The 19816-nt window shown below is 45.5% G+C and overlaps 1 long non-coding RNA gene across 1 annotated transcript; it reads left to right on the top strand.

Moving 5' to 3' along the window:
• The first annotated feature begins 1128 nt into the window (after positions 1 to 1128).
• On the top strand, positions 1129 to 14899 carry LOC147117037 (uncharacterized). The gene is made up of 3 exons (XR_015078271.1): positions 1129 to 1203; positions 10612 to 10787; positions 14538 to 14899. It is a non-coding gene; the product is annotated as an uncharacterized LOC147117037 (long non-coding RNA).
• Positions 14900 to 19816: the final 4917 nt, after the last annotated feature.

Genomic DNA, 19816 nt, shown 5'->3' with positions numbered 1-19816 from the left:
GACCAGAAGAGGTCCAAAGATAAATTGTAATTTTTTAAATCTTTGCTTGTGGGACCAGGGGGAGCTTCCCTCCAGCCCAATCGCGGGGAGTCCCTGTGGGCTAGCCCGGTCCGGCAGCCGATCTTGCCACTTACCTGCTGTCGGCGCAATTTTCCGCCGACTTGCTGCCCGGAACAAAGTGGGAAGTCGGCCGGCGGGATTTAAATGAGGCCTGAGTTTCTGATCTCAGCCATGCCATCCTGGGAAGCCTGGCATTCCTCCAGCCCCAGCAAAGCAGGGCCACGGGGAAAGGGCGGGGGAGTGGGACTAGCTGAAATGCTCTTGCAGAGAGCCGGCACGGGCTCGACGGGCCGAATGGCCTCCTTCTCTGCTGTAACCATTCTATGATTCTATGACTTGGATGCTCTCACATGCGCGCCAGTGGCTGTTTCAAGCGTAACGTTGGCAGTGCGCTGAAAGCAGTTCTTTGAGCCTGTCCTCTTGGGTCGGAAAGTGAGTGACACAGGGATACTTCAAAGGGAAAGGCGGAAACATTTAGAAAATAACATATTCAAAAATTGTTTAGAGAGCAATATTTTGTTTCAATAATTAAGCTATCATCATCTAATTCTAGCTTCTGTAAAATTCTTATCCACATGTTTCTGATTGTTGTGAATGTGGGAGCAATGTTTGCCTCAGATTATCAGTTGCCATTTTAGAACAGTGTTGAAAATAACATTGCGTTGCATCTGTTATGTGAACACACTTCTCAAATAAAACGAATAGCAGCATTCAGAAATAAAATATCATTGGCTGCTTAAAAGGAACAAGCCAGCAATGTAATTTAAACTCCTCGTTACTATTTATTATTTATCACCTCCAGCGGTCTGTCAGATGTAAGCAGTAACTCTTCTGTTTCTTCCCCCCCTCCCCTTTCTCAGGCTCAGCATTAGCAAATGTTCCGTCTTCAGCTGTGCTCTTAAACTATGGCATTCACTGCCCACTGCTATTGCTGAATCAGACCAACTCTCAAAATACACATCTGCCTGGCGCAAGCTTCAGCATAGTATCTTCTCCACGTCGCTTCTCCCTTTTAAGTAATGCTGGAAATTCACAGCAGGTCTGCCAACATCTGAAAGAGCAATGTCTTTGGATGTGATTCTGCAATGTGGTGCTCACAGTGGGGAGCGGTGCTCGCAGGGAATGGGTTTCGTGAAATTCTGGGTAAGCAACTGGGTGGGGGGGGTAACTGGATTGTGGACTTGCCCCTTTTTATCTTTCTGTTAACCTATTTTTCTCTTTCAAATACCAATTGACCTACTGGGCATTTCCAGCATTTTCTGTATTTATTTCTGATCCCTGCAAATTTTAAATCACTGCGCTCACTTTTTTTCTTTGCTGTTTGGTGGTAAAATTACTCTCAGCAACGGGTGTAACAAAATGTGTTACTGCGTCTGTGTGCAGTTCCTCTGTACAATCTTTTAACTCAATCAGTAGCAGATTGAAGCGCTGACCAATGCAAGGCTCAATAAAGCTTCAAGTATTTATATAAATAGGTCCCATGTTGGATTTAGCGGCTTCTCACTGCTTTCTTGCCAGTAGAGCTTCTCTTTCATATGAAACAGGTGCAGCACTGTATAGATGGCCTGGTCTCTAGAATTAGGCTTCCTGAAGGTGAGAATCACTTTTTAATTTTGATCGGAAAGTTAGAGTTTTTATTTGGTTATTAAATTGCGTGATCTAAATTTTCATCGGTGCATTCATTTTTATTGGTGTCTAGGCAATTTTTGCAATGCAATACTTTTACTTCTAGCTCTTTTTTGTAGCCATTTTGCTTCCAAGCTGTTATTTCTCTTGCAGCAACCAAGTGAGTAGGATGAGAATCTCTTTGATGGTTCTAACGGCACTCCTAGATTTGGAAGATGAAGAGCAGTTTCTGAGGGGACATGAAAAGTAGGTGTAACTATACCTCCCTTGCTAAAAATGCAACCATCCTAATTCCTAGGACCAGCATTTACTGGCCGAGATAGTTCTTCCTGGGCATGCCAGGAGAGGAGACCTCTCTTTGGCACCTCCACTTCACAAAGAAGACTGTTGCATAGCTATGGCACCTTCTGGCGATCAACCAGCAGACAACTTGTATAACAGAGATGGTTCTTCCTGTAGGTGTGAAGGCCACTGCTGGATTACACTTTTACACCACTGGATCCTTCCAAGCCATTGCCAGCAACATATGTCGAATCAATCAATCTAGCAATGAACAAGAGACTGAAGCCCACTTTGCAAGGGTAAAAAGTTTATAATTTTCCCTGTTGAAAGAAGGTATTAACTTCAGAAGAGACATTAAACCAAGGCTGCATCTGCCCTCTCAGGTGGACGTAATAGATCCCTTGACACTACTTTGAAGAAGAGCAGGGGAGTTTTTCCTAGTGTCCTGGCCAATATTTATCCCTCAACCAACATAACAACAACAGATAATCTGGTCATTATCACATTGCTGTTTGTGGGATCTTTCTTTCTTTCTTTCCCACAACCCTTTCCCTCCCATCGTGGGAGCATTAATATCGAAGCCACTATTTCTGCAGCTTTTTGCATGCAGATTTTCCAAAAAATCGTCCTCAGAAAATGGTTTTGTTGGCACAGCTATTTCATGGGCAATCACATCACTGACCTTAGCATCAGCATTACTTACGTGGTAAGCATTAGTAAACATTGATTGCTGTATCCTCAACGAATGTGCTAATTCAGAAAATTTATCTTCCCGTAACTTTCCTGTGCACTTTTCATATTTTTCACCATGGTTTGCTTCATAATATCTTCGAATGTTGTGTTCTTACAGCACAGCTACCTGTTGCTTACAAATCAAACATGTGGGTGTTGCATTCATGTCTGCAAAGAATACAAAATTCGCAATATCTTTTGAAGCGTTCGGCTCTCTTGATCTACCTTTCTGTTCTTGGATGAAGACATGACAGCCACTTGTGACTACAGAACTTCAAAATCAGAGATTGATGTTACGAGACATTGAATAAATAAAGAAATGAAGATTTGTGGAGAAAACTCCTGTCACATTAAGCAGCTGCAGTAGTACAGTCTCTTCATTAAGCATTGATATAAATTGCCTGCATCAATATACCTTTATTTTATTTTTCACTGTAAATACGTCTCGAGCCTATCTGTCAAATGCATCACACCTGTGAACAACTCCAAGTCTATAAAGGCCATTCTAAAACACACTCAGATGAAACACAATCAACCTATGTAGCAACAGCGGGGAGAATCCTGACCACCACTGACCATGTGCTAGAAGTGAAAGGGAAATGGAGCATCCGCAAGCTCAATTGGGCTTCAGTCAATCAATGCTTCCTGTCAAATTTCAAATCGCAGCACCCCCCCGGTGATTGACAATTTAAGCCCAATTTACAAGGACAGGGCTTTCAATGCTGAGCAGGAAAAGCAGCCAAATTCAAATTTCTCCAGCAGTCAAGGACGGCCAGTCGATTTAGGAGTTTGTGGGATGGATGAACATGGGCTGCTGCCATTTTGAGACCCTCCCCTTCTGTGATCACGGCCCTACCACCGCACTTATTTTTCTGGCCAAAATTGTTAGGCCTTAATCCGTTGAACTGCATTAGGACACCTGTTTGGCACCCCGCAGGTCGCCAGCCTGATGTTAATGAAGCCGTGGCTTCCTCGCTTCGTGTGGAGATGGTCGGCAGGCATGCTATGCTCAAAAATCGACCACGTTGAATGTTCATAAGAACATAAAAAATAAGAGCAGGAATAGGCCACATGAACCCTTGAGCCCTCTCCACCATTCCATAAGATCCTGGCTGATCATCAACCTCAACTCCACTTTCCTGCCCTATCTCCATATCCCTTGATTCCCTTAGTGTCAAAAAATCTATTGATCTCAGTTACTCAACGACTGAGTATCCACAGCCCTCTGGGGGAGAGTATTCCAAAGATTCACAAGGCTCTGAGTAAAGAAATTTTACCTCATCTCAGCCCTAAATGGCCAACCTCTTATCCTGAAACTATGGCCCATAGTTCTAGACTCTCCAGGCAGGGGAAACAGCTTCTCAGCAACTACCCTGTCAAGCCCTCTAAGAATTTTATACGTTTCAATGAGATCACCTCTCATTCTTCTAAACACTAGAGTAGGCCCATTCTACTCAATCTTTCCTCATAGGCCAATCCTCTCATTCCCAGGAGTCAATCTAGTGAACCTTCATTGCTCCCCCTCTTAGGCAAGTATATCCTTCCTTAGGTATGGAGACCAAGGGCGTGAAATTTGGTGCTTGGCGGAGCGCTGCTGCTTTTCAACGCCCCTCCCCTTCAGTTAAAGGGGAGGGCCGCTGTGCACTCTGCAGGGCCTCCGATGGCCCCAACTAGGCCACCAGGCTGGCGTGGTGCTGCGGCCACAGCCCGGTGCCGAGATGCAGTGCCAGGCTGCGCGATGGCGGCCAGGACCACGCCACAGCCCACCATGGAGGGCCGACCTGGAGGTTGGCCAAAAAAAGAAATTGTCATTGCGGGTCGCGGCCGCATCTCCCCTTTAAATACTGCCCCACGAGTGGAGGTCGGCCCAGTTCGCGACCCGCGAGGCTGGCGCTGACACCGCCCACGGCAGCCTTGTGGGACACAGCCGAATTTCTGCCGCGGGGCGGTAAGGGGATGCGGCAAGGCACTAAGGGGTTGCAGCGCCTGCTGATGACGTCATTGTTGTGTATGTACCTTTAAGAGAATAACTGGTCTCAGACTGCAGTACCGGCAGTGACCACCCCTGTATAAAAGGCACTAGTAAGCCTCTGTAGTTTCAGTTTCCCAATTGACTCCTTTCAGTAAAGACTTGTTTTGTTCAACTCCTGCTGTCCGTGTCTCAATCATACACGGACATAATACTGGAGACGAGCAGATACGAACTTACCTACAGTCTGCACCACCTCCTGGGATCCATTCCTGCAGTGAAGTGAGCAGAGGTCGAGGCCAGAAGGAAGAAAGAAGCAGTAGAAACGGGCGTCGACCGTGGGCATCCGCCCCTGTGTTAGCGGAGTTGAAGATTGCTGGAGAAGCTGTCGAAAGCGGGGCCTGGTTCCTGTCGACGGTGCTTCAGCTAATCGGGCTGGTGGCAGGTAGTACACTGATCCTTCCTGGGCTGCGGCGGTCACAAACTCGAGCGGGTGGCTTGCAACAGGGCCGAGCAGCGTTGTCGGGAAGAGGAGAGAGAGAGGGTGGAGCACATAGGGCGCGGCCGGTGCTACGAAGCCGGGCTGCGTATAGACCCGAGAAGAGGGAGGCAAGAGTCCCACAGGGTTGTTCCACGACGGGAAAATAATTTTAAAAAGAAATATTAAACGCGCAGGAAACCGCGAGGAGCTACAGGTTGCAATGGAAGCCGCGGAAAGCAGCGCTAGCAACAGCAGGGAAGAAGGCAAGCGCGGGAGGCGCCATCTTAATCAGCGGGGAAGGCAAAGCGCGGGAGGCGCCATTTTGTTAAATCGGGGAAGAAGGCAAAGCGTGGGAGGCGCCATCTTAGATTTCCAAGATGCCGAAGACTGGCTGTATCACTGCCTTTGATAATACAATAGAGGACTGGACCACGTATGTGGAAAGAGTCGAGGTATATTGCGAGGCAAACGAAATAGCCGATGAGAAAAAGGCATCGGTATTACTAAACTTAATGGGCGCTAGAACGTACGGCCTATTGCGGGACCTGATTACTCCAGCCAAACTGAAGGCGAAGAGTTTTAATGAAATTGTTGCTGTCCTACAGGAACACCTAAACCCAGCACCGCTGTTGATAGCAGAAAGATTTAAATTCCACAGGAGAACTCAACATAAAGATGAGAGCAATGCTGAGTACCTTACGGAACTACGCAAGCTATCAAAGCACTGCCAGTTCGGAGCAGGACTGGCAGATACACTACGGGACAAATTTGTCTGTGGACTCCTGAGTGAAGGAACACAGAAGAAGTTACTCTCAGAGAAAGAGCTGACGCTAGATAAGGCTTTCAGCGTGGCAGTATCGTACGAAGCAGCAGCCAGGGGAGCTGCGGAAATTCAACAAAAGCCACAGGAATACGGCACCCACGAAATGACATGGGGATTTGCAAAATGTTATCGCTGCGGCAGAACTAACCATGACCAGAGGACTGCTGGTCCAAGGACAAAATATGCAGGCAATGCGGAAAGATGGGACACATTGCACGAGTTTGCAGGTCTGGGAAGAAGACCAGCGACAACAAAAAGGCTACTAAGGAACCGTACAAGAAAGTACAAAAGATGACGGACAGTAGTTCCAAAGACCAGATGAGCGATAGTGAATCCGGGAACAGGAGACTAAGCTGTCTCAAACTTCACAATGTAATCGCAAAAGAGGATCACCGAACCATTTGGGTCACCCTCACGATAGCAAGGTCCCAAGTTAAAATGGAATTGGATACAGGATCAGCGCTAACCATCATGAATCGACGAGACTATGAGCGGCTATTCTCACACATACCCTTGAGAGAGACATCCATCATCTTGACGACGTATACGGGGCAAAAAGTATACCCCAGAGGAAAAATAAGGGTGCCTGTCGAATACAACGGCAAGAAAATACGGAAATTGTATCTCTACATACTGCAAAATGGTGGACCACCGTTATTGGGACGTGAATGGATCAGGAAGATAAGCTTAGATTGGCACTCCATTCATGCAATGATGGTGGATGGTAAAAAAGATGAAGACGTCACTCCTGGACGATTGTCAACAATCTTAGCTAACGCCAAAGAGGTATTTCAACAAGAACTGGGCACTCTTAAAGGTGTAACCGCCTCGATAAAAATAGAAGAGAATGCAATTCCCAAGTTTTTCAAAGCAAGACCGGTACCATATGCAATTCGCCCAGCCGTCGAGGCAGAGCTGGAGAATCTGGAGAAGGCAGGCGTGTTGTCTAAGGTCGACTGGAGCGAGTGGGCAACACCCATCGTTCCTGTCATGAAGAAATCGTTAAGCAATAAGTCTGAGGAGCCAAGGAAGGTTCGCATCTGTGGGAATTTCAAGGTGACGGTGAACCCAGTCCTTCACACAGTATAATATCCTCTTCCAAGGATAGAAGACATCTTCGCCTCACTGTCTGGAGGGAAGCGTTTTACAAAAATTGACCTAGCACAAGCATATTTGCAGATGGAGGTTGAAGAATCCTCTAGGAAGTATCTCACGATAAACACTCACAAAGGTCTTTACCAGTATCATCGATTGGTATTCGGAGTAGCATCGGCTCCGGCGATATGGCAAAGAGCAATGGAACAAGTCCTGCAAGGGATTCTGGGGACTCAGTGTTACTTGGACGACATCCTTGTGACAGGTGAAGATGACAGTGAACACCTTAACAACCTAGAACAGGTGCTCACTAGACTATGGGAACATGGGCTACGAGCCAACCGCCCCAAGTGCGAGTTTTTTAAGAAACAGATATCGTATTGTGGCCACGTGATTGATGAAGAGGGGTTACATAAGTCCCCTGACAAAATTGAAGCGGTTGTTAAGGCCCCAGCACCTGAAAATGTGTCGCAACTGAGGTCATTCCTCGGATTGGTGAATTACTACCATAAGTTTTTGCCGAATTTGTCGACAATCCTGCACCGACTGAACGTCCTGCTACGAACGGGAGTAGCATGGAAATGGAGCAATGACTGTAAGCGGGCCTTTCAGAAGAGTAAGGACTTAATCACTTCAAGAGAAGTGTTGGCTCACTACAACCCAGCACTGCCGATCAGACTGGCGTGTGATGCGTCTCCCTACGGCATTGGGGCAGTACTGTCACATAAATTCCTTGATGGTTTAGAGAGGCCGATAGCTTTTGCGTCACGCTCGTTAACTTCTGCCGAGCGTAACTACGCCCAGATTGACAGAGAGGCCCTCAGCCTAGTGTGGGGGGTGAAGAAGTTCAATCACTACCTGCACGGTCAAAAATTTACTCTACTAACCGATCATCAACCTCTTGTCTCCATTTTCAACCCTCAGAAGGGCGTACCGATAATGACAGTGCAACGGCTGCAGAGGTGGTCCCTTTTCCTAGGGGTACACCAATATGACATCGAGTACAAAGGAACTAAACAGCATGGGAATGCTGATGGATTGTCACGCCTACCATTGCCGACGGTGGAAGAAGAAGACCTTGCAGTGGATCCAATGGAGTTATTCCACTCGACCATAGTTGAATGTCTCCCTGTGACGAATGCAAACATAGAAAAGGAAACACGGAATGACCCGACACTATCACGGGTCTATGATTTAATGGTGAAGGGATGGCCAGCACATGGTGAACCACTGCTGCCAGCATTCTCGCCGAGAAGAGAACAGCTGTCAGTGTGCAGAGGAACCTTGATGTGTGGATCCAGAGTAGTAATTCCACCTAAGTTGACGGATAGAGTGCTCAATGAGCTTCATGAGGGTCATCTGGGTGGGGTAAAAATGAAGAACTTAGCCAGAGCGTTTGTGTGGTGGCCGGGAATCGATAGAGAAATCGAAGAGATGACCAAGAGCTGTGCAGGATGCCAGAAGGTCCAAAACGCCCCACCACAAGCTCCTCTACATCCATGGGAGTGGCCCTCATCTCCATGGCAAAGGGTGCACATTGATTTTGCTGGTCCCTTCATGGACTCGATGTTTTTAATTGCGGTGGATGCACATTCAAAGTGGCCAGAGGTAATAAAAATGTCCTCAACCACCACGGAAAAAACTATCACAGTTTTACGAACCATATTTGCCAGGAATGGGCTGCCTGAACAGATTTGCTCTGACAATGGACCACAGTTTGTGTCTGAAGAGTTCCGGAGGTTCTTAAAGAACAATGGTGTTAAGCATTACACATCTGCCCCATATCATCCAGCCACTAATGGATTGGCCGAGAGGTTTGTTCAAACATTCAAGAAGGCTATCAAGGCAATGTGTAATGAAGATATACCCCTACAACACAAGGTGGACAACTTCTTGTTTGCCTACCGGAATGTGACACATGCGGTTACCAACCAAACTCCAGCCATGATGTTCTTCAATCGAAGACTACGATGCCGCTTGGATTTGGTTAAGCCAAACGTCCGAAGAGATGTGGAGAACAGACAGTTTCAGAATATGAATGAAAGGCCGACCAGGAGTTTTAAGATAGGTCAACCAGTTTTGGCCCGGGACTACCGCACTGAGAAATGGCAGCCAGGAACGATTTGTACACGGCAAGGACCTCTCATGTATATCGTGGACGTTGGAGAGAGCATTGTAAGACGCCATGCTGACCAGATTTTAGAGTCACTGGATAACGTCAACTCCACACCACGATCTGATACATCTGGCAATGAAATCGACGTACCAATTGCAGCTACCACAGAATCGGTGATATTGGAAGCAGATGAACCAAACAACGACATTGATTCCGACTCAACCTTGCCAGAGGAACCTGATACCCCAAAGAGGCATTATCCAGACAGAATCAGGAAGCCTCCTCAAAGACTGAACTTATAATTGCTTAAACTTAACCAATGTATCTAGCAACCGTAATTGTGATTGTAATTAGTTATCATTTATTTGTTAAATGAATGTTATGTACTGTTTATCTAAAAGGGGAGGAATTGTTGTGTATGTCCCTTTAAGAGAATAACTGGTCTCAGACTGCAGTACCGGCAGTGACCACCCCTGTATAAAAGGCGCTAGTAAGCCTCTGTAGTTTCAGTTTCCCAATTGACTCCTTTCAGTAAAGACTTGTTTTGTTCAACTCCTGCTGTCCGTGTCTCAATCATACATGAACATAATAGTCATCTCCGGCGGTGCATTGGCCCGGGGTGCTACCGACGAAGGCATGGCGCTTTTGGGTAACGCCTCAGCAACGCTCCGCCGAATTTCTCGGGAGGCGTTTTTTTGCCCCAAGCCCCGGGCGATAAGCCCTTTGCGCCCCGATAGCACCCCCCGGAGGAGCTAACGGCAGCCGCAAATGATCCTAATTTCTAGCCCCAAAACTGTACACAGTACTCCAGGTGAGGTGCATGATCTTTGCCAATAGGAAGCTCTACCTTGGAGTGCCAAACCAGGCAACCCTCCTGGCATTCTCTTGCCACATCACCTCCACTTCACAACCATCAAATGGGTCCTTTGTCATTCCATTTCTTGTACACAGCCTCTCTTTCTATCTTCCACATTTACTTTGATAGTCACTTTTCGTACTCCAAACAGGCTTTGGAAGAGCTGACTATTTAGAGCGAATATATATAGTCTTTTCTAAAGGCTAACTTTTTTTTTTACTTGCAACCTTGGTCACAAATTTAAATGGCTGCATTCCTTTAATTTTCCCAGCAGCACCTTTTAAGGCTGCTGGTGTACACAGTTTCGTGTCCTGGCTGTAATGATATCAGCAAATAGAGATGCTATTTGCCTGTTCGATTATGATGCCTTAATAGCATGTTTGCAGGTATTGATTACTTATGCCTGACCAGCAGAGGTCATGTGAGAGACAAGCAGTTTGGTTTAGTTTCAGTTTCGTTCTAGATGATCACTAGCTTGATGTCTCCTGTAAATGCTGTATAAAGAGTTGAACAAAGCTTTAGATTAAAAGATATTCTCTTTCATAAATGTCTCCTCATTGAACCCACAAAGAAATCAATACATGGTGTCAGAAGTGGCTGAAAGAGATGAAGAGAAAAATTCTGAAGTTAAATCAGCTCTCCACAGATTAGCAAGCCAAAAGAGAACATCGTTGCTTACCATTAGAGAATAGTTAACGAAGTGAAAAATGGAAGGTTTACTCCCACCGGCGACGCTTCAGTTGACAGGTAATGTGGCTGAAAATTGGAGAAGGTTCAAACAACGTGTGGGGTTGTATTTATCAGCAATCGGAGCTGACGAGAAAAGTAATAAAAGGAAATCGTCACTGTTCACAGAATCACAGAAACCCCACAGTGCAGATAGAGGCCATTTCGGCCCATCGAGCCTGCACCGACACATATCCCACCTGATCCCTGTAACCCCACGTATTTAATCCCCCTAACACTAAGGGTCAATTTATCATAGCCAATCATCCTAACCCGCACATCTTTGGACTGTGGGAGGAAACCGGAGCACCCGGAGAAAACCCACGCAAACACGGGGAGAATGTGCAAACTCCACACAGACAGTCACCCGAGGCCGGATTCGAACCCGGGTCCCTGGCGCTGTGAGGCAACAGTGCTAACCACTATGCCACCGTGGGTGGTGAAGCGGTGGAGGTGTATAATAACTTCACATTCACTGTTAATGGAGACAAAATGAAGCTAGATAAAATAATGGAACAGTTTGAGGCCTACTGCATACCTAAACATAACGTGACGTTTGAGAGGCACAGATTTTTCACATGTGTACAGAAAATGGGTGATACTATTGATCAGTATGTGACTGAACTGAGAAACAGAAGCAAATCATATGAATTTGGGGGACTGACAGACTCGCTGATAAAAGACAAACTGGTGTGTGGTATTCCAGATAATGGTCTAAGGGAAAGACTGCTAAGAGAGCAAGATCTAGACCTGGGAAAAGCCATAGCACTGTGTAGGGCTACAGAGACTGTGAAGTTGCAGGCAAAGGAGCTGTTCAGTGACAGTAGCTGCAACGTGGATGCAGTGAGTAAGAACGGACACAAACCGTTTAACAAAAAGAGCGCCAATGTGAAAAAAGAGGCGTGGCCAGCGAACGAAAATTAAAGGGACAATCGAAAGTCATGTAGTCGATGCGGTACACAGCATCCACCAAGAAAGTGTCCAGCATATGGTAAAACATGCAATAGTTGCAACAAGAACAACCATTATGCCCGTTGCTGTAAGAACCAAATGCAACAAAGCAAGGTCTATGCAGTAGATGAAAGCGACATAGAGGAGTTCTATGTAGATGTTGTGTCTGAAAACAAAAAAGAAGAAAGAGACTGGATGTTGACACTAAAAGTGAATGACATACACATTCCATTTAAATTGGATACTGGAGCACAAGTTAATGTGATATCAGAGACTGATTTTAAGAAAATTAGACCCAGACCAAAGATACATGGAATAAAAGTGAAAGTGACAGGATACTCAGGTACTGAAATACCAGTGAAAGGAAGATGCATTGTCAAAGTGACACACAAGGACAGAGAGCACACGTTAGCATTAATTGTGGTGCCAAAGGATGTGCAAGCCATACTAGGTTTAAAAGCCTGTGAGAGACTGAACCTGGTAAAGAGAGTCCTCGTTGTGGAAAGCGAAGGAGAGACAGTCTATGATGAACTGAATGTTACGTACACACTGGGTAAGCTGATGTATACAGCAGACACGTTGTCCAGAGCTGTTGACCCAGGAGAGCCCGCAAACACAGTGAAAAGACTGATGTACAAGGCAAAAGACAGCGGAACTGACTTCTACCAGAGCATGCTTGTATACCGCACAACGCCGCTCGAGTGTGGTATGTCACCAGCCCAACTCTTGATGGGACGTCGGCTAAGGTCAAACCTACCCATCCCGGAGAACCTCCTGAAAACAAAAGACGGGGAGAAAGTGAGGAAGTTCAAAGAACAACAGAAAGAAAAGCAAAAGTACTACTATGACAGAGGAACACAAAACCTACCTGAACTCCACACTGGTGACCAAGTAAGGTTGAAAGACAAAACAAACACATGGACTCAGAAGGGAACTGTCCTGAGTGAAGTTCAACCAAGATCATACACCATTCAGACAGATGAGGGTGCTGTTCTGAGAAGAAATCGTCGAGATCTTCTCATGGGACCAGCCACAGCAGGTCAAGAGACTGATACTGTTGAACAACCTGATCACACAGCTGAGAACCAATCATCTGAGGCAACAACTCAGATTCAAGGACAATCAATCAGAAAATCCTCAAGGCACGTGAAGCCTCCTGAGAGACTCATTGAGCAAATTTAAGGACTATTGTTATAGAAGGAAGTAATGTTGTCTTATTCTTTCTTCAAGTTCTAGTGTATTTACATATTTCATGTGAACACACAAAGCAAGGTTAAAAAACCTTGATCATGATAATGATAATGTAAGTTCATTAAGTGTTACAGTTAAAATGCAGATTAATACAAAGAAAACATGTTGTTAGTTAAAAGTAAAATACTTCTGTTTTAAGGAAATTAGATGTAATGATATCAGCAAATAGAGATGGTATTTGCCTGTTCGATTATGATGCCTTAATAGCATGTTTGCAGGTATTGATTACTTATGCCTGACCAGCAGAGGTCATGTGAGAGACAAGCAGTTTGGGTTTAGTTTCAGTTTCGTTCTAGATGATCACTAGCTTGATGTCTCCTGTAAATGCTGTATAAAGAGTTGAACAAAGCTTTAGATTAAAAGACATTCTCTTTCATAAATGTCTCCTCATTGAACCCACAAAGAAATCAATACACTGGCCCCTTGACGAGTTCCCAGCACCAGGTCCTATATAGGCCTGGAGCTTGCTGTGGATAAATAATGAGGGCTGACCCCAGGAAATCCTGGGACACTGGCCCTGCTGAAAATTGGCAAGCATTGCACCTGCTGGGTATATACCTTGTTGCTTTCTGTTTCCCGGAGAATCAACACTTATATGAATTTACCCGATTACCTGTACATTATTTTATCACCCTTAACATGACCTTATGGCTTTAACATTTGTCTATAGAATGATAACTTCCTCTCGCTACTCCCCCATCCTATTGGTTCGAGAGACATTTATTGTTTTTACGTCAAAAGGATTACCCATGTGACATATTGAACTTTTTGCCCTCATACCTTTTCACCTTTTTAGAACTTTAGCTACTTTTAAGTGATTTCCCTCTGCGATGTTGAGTTAATTCAGGATAACTGTTCTGTGTTCGCTCTCTCTTCTACCTGCCTCAAATCTTTTTTCTACACCAATCTCTTTATTTTTCTCATAATTAAATTGCACGTCTACCTCTCGTGTCTACAACCTATCTCAATTGAAAACTGGTTCCCAAATCTGATCTCTATTCTTTTAGATCCTAATTATTAGGCAGCTTCAAATAAATACATTTTTCTAAACAAAAACTCCTTGCGATGCCCAACAATGAAGTGAATTTACCCACTATTCTGAAGGAACTCTCATTCAGCAAAAAAGCACTTTAGAATTGCTTAGGCCTGAGAATTGCGGTGAGCTGTAATTGTGTCTCATTAATGCTTACAGTAATGCAGGAAAACTATGAAGAGTATGCTATTAGTGGTCTGAGCAATGAATGGACCAGTTAATCAGCAAACAATAGACAAGGCTCAGGAGCCATTAGCCCAAAAGGAAGTGTTGCTATTGTCACAAGCACTAAGAATGCATGCAGAGAAGCTTAATCTAGGCTTCCCTGGCAGGAGTAAATTTACGAGACTTTGGTTTAGCCATGTATTTGGTGGAAGCTTTCTTCAACTTTACCTGATTTGTGTTTACAAACTTCCTGGGATTTCTATTTCTTTTCGCTCCTACAAATAAAAATCACCAAGCCAATGTCTTTGGATAACATTTGTATTCCACCTTTTCCTGTTGATTAATCCCCTCAGTCTTTTTTTTTGTTGCAGGAATTGTGTATCTTCCGTATTACATTCAGGTTGCTCGTTATTCCCAACTGAATAGCTTTGCTGAAAGAAAATTCAAAACGTTATTCTGTATCGTTAGATAAAGCAACAATGACATGATCATCAGAACAGTAAGAGTTTTGCCGTATGTGGTTAATAAAATTGTTAAGTTTACAGAGGCTGACAGCACTCTTTGCATCTCTCGTCTTCTGATGTTTATTCAAACATGAAATATGTACTGCAACAATTTAAAAAGCCGTTTTCTCTTATGATGCTAATATTTTGAGTGTTTTTGTTGCGGAAACAAAAGCTTGTGTTAAGTGCATAAAATATAATTCTTCACTGAATGAAACAAGAAAATGAAATATTTCTACTTTTACTGAATTCATTAAACAAGTTAGCATTAAAAGCTGCGCATGTGTTATAATTTTGCCTGCCAACATATTACTCTGAATGAAACAAATGAAAACCCTTCTCCTCTGCCCCCTCGATCCTCGCCTCCAAGTGCAAGGAGCTCATAGTCTTTTTTGTCACAAAGATTTAGTCCATGCATTTAGCTGCCTCTGCTGTCTCACCACCCCCACCCCCTGCCCACCCCCACTCCCTCCGGCTGCCTTGCACCTTGCCCCAAGCCAAATCTCCCCCAGGCTTTCCCCTGCCCCTAGACCTGAAACCGTGCCTTTCTCTAGTTTCTCTCCGATCTCCCCTCATACCCTCTCTGAGCTCATCGCCATGATATCCCTCTCTTGCTCTCTTGAGCCCATTCCCATTAACCTGCTAACCACCCAACTTCCCTTCCTAGCCCCCATGCTAGCTAACATTATAAATAGTTCTTTCTCCACTTGTACTGTCCCCATTCCACTTAAAATCACCGTCATCACCCACCTCATAAAAAAACCCACTATTGACCTGTCTGCTTTTGTAAGTAGCTGCCCCATCTCTAAACTCCATAGAAATATTGCTGCCTCCCAACTCTCTGCCCATGTTTCCTGCAACTCTATGTTTGAATCTCTCCAATGCAATGTTTCCGTTAAGCTCTGGAGGTCTGGTGCAGGCTGCTCACCAGCTTTTATATGGGAAAAAACGTGCATGCGCGAAAATTTGAATGGGCCATGCAGCCAGTTAAAGGGTCCGTGCACCGAAAAAAAAAATAAGAGGGAACATTGCTCTAATGTGCTGCTGCCACAGCACTAACTAAAGTCACGAATGATATCCTCTATGACAGTGATGGTGGTGCATTAAACCTCTCATTCCCCTTGACCTCTCTGCAGCCTTTGACATGGTGGACCACACCATTCTCTTCCAATGCCTCTCTTCCGTCATATTGCTCGATGGGATTGCCCTTGTTTGATTCCACTTTTACCTACCCAATTGTAGTCACCACACCTCCAGAAATGGCTTCTTCCACCCCACTGCCCCCCACCCAGTCTCCGTACCATTATCTCTGGATTCCCTCAGGATTTATCCTTGGCCCCCTCCTCTTCTTCATCTACATGCTGCCCATTGGCGACATCATCCACAGACAGCTTCCACATGTATGCTGTTGACACCCAGTTCTACTTCCCCACCACTTCTCTCAATCGATTCACTACCTCTGTGCTGTCAAATTGCTTATCCAACATCCAGTCTTGGATAAGCCACAATTACCTCCAGTTAAACATTGGGAAAACCAAAGCCATTGTCTTCAGCCCTCCCCACAAACTCTGTACCCTTGCTACTGATTCTATTCCCTTCCCCAACCACTATATCCAGTTGAACAAGACTGTTTGCAATCTCGGCATTCTATTCGACATTGAACTGAGCTTCTGGCCCTATTTCCCCTCCCTCAGAGAGACCAGCTACTTCCACTTCCATAATATCACCCTCCTTCGTCCTTACCTCAGCCCATCTGCTGCTGAAACCCTTACCCATGCCTTTGGCACCTCCAGACTTTACTATTCCAATGCTCTCCTGGCCTGCTTCTCATTTTCCACCCTCAGCAAACTTCAGCTGATCCAAAACGTTGCTGCCTGTATCCTACTATCCTGCACCAAGACCTGCTCACCCATCACCCCAGTGCTTGCTGACCTACATTAGCTTCCAGTCCTCCAACACCTCCAATTTAAAATTCTGATCCTTGTGTGTTTCATTCCCTTCATTGCCTTGCCCCTCTCTTTTTCTGTAACCTCCTCCAGCCCAAAGTCACCTTCTCTGTTCTTCTGACTTGGGTCTCTTGAGCATCCCCCCATCTCTTTGTGCCACCATTGGCAGCTAAGCCTTCATCTAGCTCAGCCCCACGCGCAAAAATTCCCTTCATAAACTCCTGCATCTCTCCCATTCTTTCTCCTCTTATAAGACGCTCTTAAATCCCATCTTTGACCAGAATGTTTTTCTACATTAAAGGTGCTATATAAATGCAATTTGTTGTTGTTGTTGAGGAATATGAGTAAACTGATTGATCACAAGATAATTATGGACGAGGAAGCCTATTTATCCCATTTTATTCATCCATCCAAAGAGATTGGATTTTAGCATTTAATTTACCCTCCATTTTAGCATTTAATTGTTCCTCAAACAATTCCAGGGTTTTTTGCATCCATTACTTTATCTAGAAGTTTATTCCTGAGTCTCCTGATAATCTGTCCTAAAAGAACACCTTTTCTAGGTTGAACTTGTGTCCCCTTGTTCTTTCAGTTTAACTTAAAGTAATATTCTGGGTTAGCTTTTTCTATACCTTTAACAATCTTTCATGCTCCTCCTTTTCAGGCTGAAAAGCCTAAATTTCTCAGTCTTTTCTCATAACTCATACTGCTGATACTGGGGATTGGCCTCCTGGCTCTTGTAGTGTCAGTCGTGGCTCAGTTGGGAGCACCTTTGGCCTTCTGAGTCAGAAGGTTGTGGGTTCAAATCCCACTCTAGAGACTTAAGCACAAAATTCTAGGCTGATACTCCAGTGCAATACTGTGGGAGTGCTGCACTGTCAGAAGATGCCATCTTTCAGATGAAATGTTAAAATGAGGCCCTGTCTGTGTCTTAGGTGGATGTTAAAAGATCCCATGGCACTATTTCAAAGAAGAGCAGGGGAGTTCTCCTGGGTGTCTTGGCCAATATTTATCCCTCAATCAATATTCCTAAAAGAAACCAGATTATCTGGTCATTGTCACATTGCTGTTTGTGGGAGCTTGCTGTTTGCATATTGACTGCTGTGTTTCCTACATTACAACAGTGACTACACTTCAAAAGTACTTCATTGGCTATAAAGTGCTTTGGGACGTTCGGTGGTTATGAAATGTGCTATATAAATGCAAACCTTCTTTCTTCTTTCTCTGCACTGCCTGTAGCACTTGAATGTCTGTCTTGTTTCTTGGCGACCAGAACTGGATGCACCATTCAAGGTATGGTCCTACCAGAACGATATAGGTTGATCATTACCTCCTCCGACTTATATTGACCCTCAGCTATTTCAACACTATTCATGGTGTACTTGTGTCGTCTATTTTTTCTTCCTATGTAGTACTTTACATATGACTGCAGTAATTTTCATCTGCCATTGTTCTGTCTACATACATATCTCATCCAGCTCATTCTATAATTTCTGAGCTACATCTTCTGATTCCACTGCCCCATCTAATTTAGTGTTATATGCAAATTTGACTACTTTGCATTGAGTTACTAAATCCAAGTCCTTTTTGTAAACTGGAAGCAGTAGTGGTTCCAGCACTGTGCCCTGAGGGCCTACAGTCAGTGTTCCCACTCTGACATAACTCCTCTAACAAGTACTCATTGTTTCCTACCCTTCAACCAGTTTCTCATCCATTCCCAGGTTTATCTTGAGTTTATCTTGAGTTCTGACAGCTTAAGGCCTAGAAATTCACTTGGGCGCGGGCAGCTCGCTCGCGCCCAAAAGTTAGCGCTGGGCGGGGAGGCATTAGCGCATGCCGTATATTCGTCTTCTGCGCCCCAATTCGGAAGCGGGCGTTTTACCAGGGTGTGCCCGCCTCCGTTTGGGGCGCTGCAACTGAATATCGGCGCGCTAGTTGCCGCAGCGCTACCCGATGCGGTGCGGCAGGCTGCGGTACTGCAGGCCTCCTCCTTCTCTTAAGGGGGAGGTGCCTGCAACGGCCGGAGCCCCGATCGCGAGTGCCGGCAAAAGGGCCCGGCACAACGGAGAAGTGCCGGTCTCCACGGAAACCAGCCGGCAATGCCGCGGGGGGGGTGGTGGAGGAGGCCGGGGAAGGAGGTACGGGCAGGCGGCCGCCGAAAAAGCGGCCAGCCGCACCTTCAGCTTTAAAGCGCCCCACTATGGCAGCAGGACGGCCCCGTTTTCTGTTCGCTGTTTGCGCCCGCTTCGGAGGAGGCGGGCGCAAATAAATATGGGGTTCAGCGCGGTTTCGGGGCGTTACGGGCCACCGCGCACACCGATGACGTCATCGGTCCCGGCGCAGCGCTAACGGCTACCGCCGCCAATACCGCTGCACTCAATTTCAGCGCTACCACCCCGCCGGCGCAAAAGACCTCTTTAGGCGCTAAGTGGGCGCAAGGCCCACTGAATTTCTAGGCCTAAGAGTTTAATTGTCTTTCATTTGAAAGTTTGTCAAAAGCCTTTTGGAAGTCAAGGTGCACCACGTCATAGGGTTTACCACATTTCACTTGGGTTGTCACTTCCTCGAAGAAGTTGCCCAGGCAGGATCCTCTCTATCTGAATCAATGCTGGCTGCTGTTTACCAGATTGTTATTGTACTGATGGACCTCAAGTTTACTCCTGATAATTGATTCCATTAATTTACATGGAATGGAAGTAAGACTAATGGATCTGTAGTTGCCTGTGTCTGTTTTGTTGCCCCTTTAGAATTGCTTACATGCCACCTATATCTGTGTGAGAGCTTAACCATTTTGTAGGATGATACCCCTACCATTGGCAGAATGTACCAGTACCTCATTTATATGAACAATGCTGCCTCCAAAGGTAGCACCATATCAATGGGGTATAATACACATTCCAGACCACTTTCCATACCTCGGGAGCCTACTGTCAACAAGGGCAGATGTCAACGACGAAGTCCAACACTGCCTTCAGTGTGCCAGTGCAGCCTTCGGTCGCCTGAGGAAGAGAGTGTTTGAAGACCAGGACCTCAAACCTGGCACTAAGCTCATGGTCTACAGGGCAGCAGTGATACCTGCCCTGCTGTATGCCTCAGAGACATGGACCATGTACAGCAGGCACCTCAAAGCACTGGAGAGGTACCACCAATGCTGCCTCCGCAAGATCCTGCAAATCCATTGGCAGGATAGGCGCACCAACG

This window comes from Somniosus microcephalus, chromosome 5, assembly GCF_052327205.1.
Source record: "Somniosus microcephalus isolate GS21.2 chromosome 5, FLI_Smic_1.0, whole genome shotgun sequence".
Classification (NCBI taxonomy): Eukaryota; Metazoa; Chordata; class Chondrichthyes; order Squaliformes; family Somniosidae; genus Somniosus; species Somniosus microcephalus.
The sequence above is the reverse complement of the archived record's forward strand: the minus strand, read 5'-3'. Positions and strand labels throughout refer to the sequence as shown.